The 7,301-nt window shown below is 38.0% G+C and overlaps 1 long non-coding RNA gene across 1 annotated transcript; it reads right to left on the bottom strand.

Moving 5' to 3' along the window:
* Positions 1-211: 211 nt before the first annotated feature.
* LOC118219413 lies at positions 212-5,630 on the bottom strand. Its single transcript, XR_004763763.1, has 4 exons — positions 5,547-5,630; positions 4,864-4,956; positions 2,280-2,372; positions 212-293 (listed from the first exon to the last, which is right to left on the bottom strand). It is a non-coding gene; the product is annotated as an uncharacterized LOC118219413 (long non-coding RNA).
* Positions 5,631-7,301: the final 1,671 nt, after the last annotated feature.

Raw genomic sequence — 7,301 nt, 5'->3', positions numbered from 1 at the left:
AGGGTGGTGGGGCGCCTGCTTCTTGTACAGTATCATGTTCAGAAATGCCTATGACCTGCACACTGCTGTTGACCTCTTGAACCTCCGGCTGTGCATGATATGGAGCTGTGCATGGGGATGACACCACAGGTGGACTACACACCTCCTGTTTACATTGCCTGTCACATACCTCCATGACTTGAATGCTCCTTTGTGGTTCTGGACCCTGAAACCGAGGGTCTGAAAGGTCCAACTTAGCCCAGCGTTGCTTTGCAGCCTCAGATCTCTTCCCCCGGCGTGGCATGATGTTATCACTAAATTATGTGATAGATAATTGACAGATCAGACAAGTTTTTCAATATTAACACCAACCAGGAAGTTATATAATCATCTTATTTGCCTTTAAATACTGTATCTAGTAATGAGCAGAGCAGTACCTGATGGACACAGCAGGGAAAACCAATAAACACTTTTGGATAAGTTTAATATTGTTTTAAGAGCAAATTAATGTTAGAATATGTTTTAAATGTTGTCAGACCCTTGTGTGATGAAATAAAGCCACTGCTGGTGACATTTGTAGTGCCCTATGAAATCCGTTTTATTTTAATCTAAATTCCATGTTTACCATTGCAATTTTTCTGGATTCTGTGTTTTATGGTTTAATCCCATTTTATCATCAAAAATTGCGTTTAATCAAATGGATTCATAAAACATTAACAATGTAATAACAATTTATTATCCTTAATCAAGTGAAAATATGACAATAAATATAACAATTAACACAACAATGCACAAAATAGCTTAATCCAAAACAAAACATTGCTAATTTTAGTCAAAGTGCTGCACGAAAGAGCTTCACAATGAAAACATCTGAAAAAAAAAATCTGTTGTAGCAATGAACAAAATTTAAAGTACTGCTTAATGAACAGCGCTATCTGTGTCTAAGTTTTCCATCTCTCAGAGACATCTCCATTGAAATACATTGTCAGCCTCTTTGTGTTCAGCACAGTGAGTGTTGTAGCTAACTTAATAGGTTCCATGGTTAATTTATTATGATTCACTGAAAGCTGTTAAAAGTATATCTATATTATTTACAGTTAAGTTAAATAGAAATACATTCATTTGTATTACGTTTGATTGATATTGATTAGAGATGCATTTTTCTGTTGTATTGGAAAACGAATGGTTGAAAAACTGCAAGTACCAGAATTCCTTGCGGCAGAAAGAAAGTGTGACCGTTTTTTTGTTTTGATTTCATATGCGACTGAGACGTAAATACCAAGTGCATAGCCTAGCGCTAGTTTATTGTTTGTAAATATAAAATGTACGCCAACTGTTTTTCATTATAAAGAAAGCTTTCTTTTTCATATCCGACATACTGCTTATTTCGAAGGTAGTTATACTACAATGAGTGCCTCACGCTTGTCAGTGAGGAGTTTATTTTTCTAGGTTCGTTTATGTGTTGAACACAGTCGCGCGCACGTACAAAACCCCGCCACACACACAACTCCCCAAAACGGGGAAATGTTTCTCTTCCTCATTTTATTTAAGCAATATCATATGAGAGGGAGTGCTGTTATACTGTTTGCAGTAATTTATAACGGCTTTTGATTAATTTAACCAGAAACATGTTAAATTCCTAAAACCCAGAATTTTAATATTGGCTAGGTGATGAGTGACGGCGAACCTATCATAAAGCTAGCTGGCATGTTCAGAGAGTCTTGGAAAAATGCTATGTCTACACTACGTGACCGCGCCATTTTAGAAAACAAGACAGAGCTAGGGAGATTAATTTGATTGACTTATGGTTTTGAGTTATGGTTTATGTAGTTTTCTTAAATAATGTAATGACAAAAATGACCAAAATTGGTGCTGATTGTATAATATAAAACAAGAAGGAACTTTTTTTTTTTGATAGAATCATTGGTTTCATGGAATTAACAACCAGAGCTTTTTGCTTAACAACGGTGCAAATAGGACTACCAACCAGAGTTTTTGTATTAACAATGGTAAAATAATATGCCCAAACGGCCGTGGAAGAATATTTCAATTTCAGGTGAAATCAATAAATACTAAAGTAACCATATATAGTCATTGTTGGTAACCCATTGTATAAGTGGAATAACCCCCTCCGGGCTGTCCTGTTATCGGAAATAATGTAGCCTACTTCAGTGGTATCACCCCATCGTACATTATTTTACAATAATGGGGCAGCCCATCGTGGTTAATTCCTTACAGATAATAATTTTCCCAGTTGAAACAGCTCAAATGCTGACTTCTGTATAATACTAGTTACATACCTGTAACCACGCCTTTACCGAACTGTAGAGGGCAGAACTGGAACACTCTTTCTGCACCAACTGTAGTCCTTCTCCAATAACTCCTGAACTGGCCTGGGGCACAGTAAGAACATATGTGAATTCTTAAATTGGGTTACATTCCTCTTTGAAATAATTCAATGAATCTAATATAGTGAATCTCTTAATTATATTTATACAACGGCTTGGCTGAATACTCTATTCTGATTGGTCCACAGGTGGGCATTAATTCTCAGTAAAGGTACACCTCAGCCTTTTAACAGTTCTAAAATGAATGCACTACAAAATACAGCATTCTAAAGCAGTTAAAACAGCAACTTTTCTCTTTAGAATTTCAAATGTTTTTACATCCCCTCCCGTTTTCAATGACCAATTTCAAAAATGGCAACGTTGAATCACATTTCTATTTACTGCTGCTAGCTTTATTTCGGGTTGCCAATCATCCCGCAAAATATGGAACCGTCCCTTGCTTGGACAGTAGAACAGGCGTTCCATATTTAACTCATGGCTACGGGACACGTTTTCATCCATATCTTTCTGAAGGATTGCGTTTAAAATAACTGCTGTTTTGATTACAATTCTGTAGTTAGCTGGCTAGCTAGCCGGGATAACAAGCATGCCGTGAGACCATTCTGACCTAAAATCATAAAGCTAGCTGGCATGTTCAGAGGGTCTTGGAAAAATGCTATGTCTACACTGCGTGACTGCACCGGTTACCTCAGCGACACACCTTTAACTTACATTTACTATACATTTATTATGAGAGTGCAAAACTAAACATTCTTAGTTTGCGATAACTTCTATGGACCACTGTATCAATTCAACAGAATTCAGATGGGGCTGGGAGGGAACAAAAGCTCAAGAGAATAAATTGAGTGACTAACCCAAAGGCAAGGTTTATTAAAAGTAATAACAATAACACGCTCACACACACACAACACGGTCATTAACAAAAATCTCTGCGGTCTTTGCATGCTTTGCTCTCTCTCCCATTCACTTTCCATTGCATTTGGACTAACAAATGAGGCCATACAACATTTTCACACAAAACATTGCTGGGAATCACATCGTCAGCATGTTATTGGACAGGTGGGGCTCTACAGCAGTGAATGGCAACTCAGCCATTAGAAGGACACTCTTAGGCCTATATTACAATTACAACTGATAAAGCCACACACACACAGTGTCTTATGAAATAATTCATTTCAGAACTCAGAATTTCACTATATGTACTTGTGTAAACTTTCAAATTGGATAATGGTAATATAGGAAACAAACAGTGAGCTGTGGGGGTGGGGGCTCCCTCCTTACAAATACCTATCAAGAATAATGGCATGTGCCCAAATTCAGTTGCTTTGCATTTCCAACAATTTTTCAGTTTGCACCAGCTCACTGCATTTTAACAGTTCTAAAAATCAATGTGCAGCATAATCCAGCATTCTAAAGCAGGTTGGACAGAAATATTATTCTTTCTATTTTGAATTGTTGTTACATCCCCACCCCTTTTCAGTGTCCAATTTCACAATTGATGGCAACGTTGAATCATGGTTCTTGGTGGCTTCATTTAGGGTCACCAACTATCTCACAAAATACTGAATCATCCCTTATTTGGACAGTAGAATAGGCGTTCCATATTTAACTCCTGGCTACAGGACGCATTTTATTCCGTATCTTTGTAAATGATTGCGTTTGTAGTAACCATTGTTTTAGCTGCGATAACAAGAATGCTGTGAGACCATTTTGACCTAAAACCCAGCTAAATTTTAATATTGGCTAGGTGACAAGTGACGGTGAACCTATCATAAAGCTAGCTGGCATTGAAACCCGGTTTCAGAGGGTCTTAGAAAGACACTATGTCTACACTGCATGACCACGTTATTTTAAAAAGCAAAACAGGGAGGTGAATCTGATTGAGTTATGGAGTTATGCAGTTCTTTTAAATAATGCAATGGCAAAAATGACAAAAAATGGTGCTAATTGTATGGTATAAATCAAGAAGATGGCAACCAGAGGTTATTGCTTAACAACGGTGCAAATAGAACTACCAATGCACCAGTGTTTTTGCATATCAACGGTCCATATAGAACTACCAACAAGAGTTTGCTCGACAACAGTAAAGTAATATGCCCAAAAGGCCGCTGAAAAATATTTCAGTTTCAGCTGATCAAGTCGGTAAAAATCAATAAATATAAAAGTAACCATATAGTCATTGTGGGTAACCCGTTATATAAGTGGAATAAACCCCTCATCGGCTTTGCCTCGGCCACATCACCAACCCCATCGCAGGCCTACATTATTTTCGAATAACAGGACAGCCCATCGTGGTTTATTCCTTGCATAAATTCAAAACTTTTAGCATACAAACTCTTTGGACAAATAGTGAAAAATATTCACATTGAAAATAGCTGCAAAATTGAATACCTCATAAAATGGCGATTAGAAGGTTTTAATGCTTTTTAAGGGCCTTAATTTTCGCTAAATTTATGTATTACCGTCGTGGTTTACTCCTTACAGATAATAATTTCCCCAGTTGACACAGCTAAAATGGTGACTGTATAATACTAACCTGCAACCACGCCTCCACCGAACTGTAGAGGGCAGAACTGGAACACTCTTTCTGCACCAACTGTAGTCCTTCTCCAGTAACTCCTGAACAGCCCTGGGGCACAGTAAGAACATATTGAATTCTTAAAATGGGTGACATTCCCCTTTAAAATAATTCAACGAATCTAATATAGTGAATCTCTGGTGCAAGGGTGGGCATTAATTCTCAGTAAAGGGACACATCGGCCTTTTAACAGTTCTAAAATCAATGTGCTACAAAATACAGCATTCTAAAGCAGTTAAAACTGCAATTTTGCTCTGTAGAATTTGAATTATTGTTACAACAAAAATGACCAAAATTGCTGCTAATTGTATGGTATAAAACGAGAAGGAACTAGTTTTTCTTGACAGAATCGTTGTTTTTATAGAATTAACGACCAGAGGTTTTTTTAACAACGGTGCTTAAGTCGATAAAAATCTATAAATACTCAAGTAACCATGTATAGTCATTGTTGGTAACCCATTGTATATGTGCAATAAACCCCTCCGGGCTGCCCCGTTATCGGAAAATAACGTAGCCTACTTCGGTGGTACCACCCCGTCGTACATTATTTTACAATAAGGGGACAGCCCGTCGTGGTTTATTCCTTACAGATAATAATTTTCCCAGTTGAAAGTCCGTATAATACTAATTACATAGCCTACCTGTAACCGCGCCTCTACCGAACTGTAGAGGGCAGAACTGGAACACTCTTTCTGCGCCAACTGTAGTCCTTCTCTGAATGGCCAGCCAACTCTGGAAAAAAAAAAACTGGAGCAGTACTTTGCAACAACTATTGTCCTCTAATCACAATCACACCTTCAGTCCCCTTCTGATCTAAATATTCTTGATATACTTACCACAATTAAATGCAACTAATCGTTACACAAAGTACAGACCTGTTGTGATGAAACAAGACAGTTGTGGAATGTGGGGTCAATAAACAGGGAGATCTTCTATATCAACCTGAAATAGAGAGGACAATCGAAAAATGTATTTCCGGAAATTAACATAAGCACTGTGATTAAAATACCAGTTTAGCCTTAAATTAACGTATTGTGGACGGCAATTGTACATATATGGAATATTAATGTGATATATTGGCTGTTTTTTGTGGCCTTTCAGCTCGCGCTTTCAAAATTCCATCAATGATAAGATCGGGACTGTGAAGTTTAGGTAGCAATCAACAAGGCTGAATCCTTCTGACGTAATTCACACAGCAAATACTTTCGGATCGCCCAGTTTCACTCATTGTGGCCAAGCGATAACGTTTCAGAAAATATATAACTTTAAAAGATTGAATTCAATCTTCTACTGGGACTTTTGCCGTTTACTGAGGGTGTGACAAAAGGTCGGTGTCGCTGACTATGATCGAATGTTTTTTACATTTATCGTTCGATTGAGCAAGTAGCCTACCGTACAGGGGTTAGTGCTGTCCGATTGTGCTAGCTACTTCGCATTAACCTTGTGCGGCGATCAATAAAGGCTAACAGCACAGTAGCACACAAGCTAACTTGTCACTTCTATCACCACTGTAATTAACTGAAAAAGGCGACGAACGACCTTTTCTGTGAGAAATGTATTGTCGAGCTCACGCGCATACACAGCTGGCGACATTCTAAAGCTCCATGTTGCCCGCCCTACCTACACAAAAGTTTTCAGCATCAACTTGCTTCATTTTCCATATCATATTAGTAAATGGCTACACATGTCATGCAACGTGCAAGCAGTTGGCTATCTCCCTGGATATTAATTACATGTTTTAACAGAAAATAAAATAATGAATGCTAGTTTATCCCCAAAAAATAGCTGTACAAAAAATAAATGTCGTGGTCACGATAGCCGTCATAGGTTTCTTCGGTTAAATGAATTCGCATAATAAAATTAACCAAACATGGGCTTACATTTTCTGAACCTCCGTTATATAGAGGTGTCAGTAGACTAGGACTAGCCATCGGTACGCTTATCAACACGCTTCGTCATATACGCTGATATGCACTTACAGCTAGCTACCGCTACAGCATTTTTTGTCTGAAAACGAAAGTCTTAGCAAACCTTCTGCCAAAAGACAAATCTATAATCACTACAATACTAATGAATTAGATGTGCAGTCCAATTGTTCGCCGTTAGCCGGCACGTTAGCTAACCTAGCTAGGTAATAGGTAGGGATAATGTACCTGGTTAGCTAGTGTTAGCTGACGCAGAACCGGGAGTCGGCCAACTAACATTACCGTCTTTTCTCTTTCTTACCTAGACAAGATTAAATGTATGTATGAAAACGAAAGTCTTACCAAACCTTCTGCCAAAGGACGATACAAAATGTGAGCAAAATAGATGAATGTATGAAGATTTTGATCGCAGGCTTTCGCTAGTTAACCGTCTCTCTTGGAATACCAAGTGAATTGGTGACGTGCTATTCA

Source organism: Anguilla anguilla, unplaced genomic scaffold (genome assembly GCF_013347855.1).
Source record: "Anguilla anguilla isolate fAngAng1 unplaced genomic scaffold, fAngAng1.pri scaffold_105_arrow_ctg1, whole genome shotgun sequence".
Classification (NCBI taxonomy): Eukaryota; Metazoa; Chordata; class Actinopteri; order Anguilliformes; family Anguillidae; genus Anguilla; species Anguilla anguilla.
The sequence above is the reverse complement of the archived record's forward strand: the minus strand, read 5'-3'. Positions and strand labels throughout refer to the sequence as shown.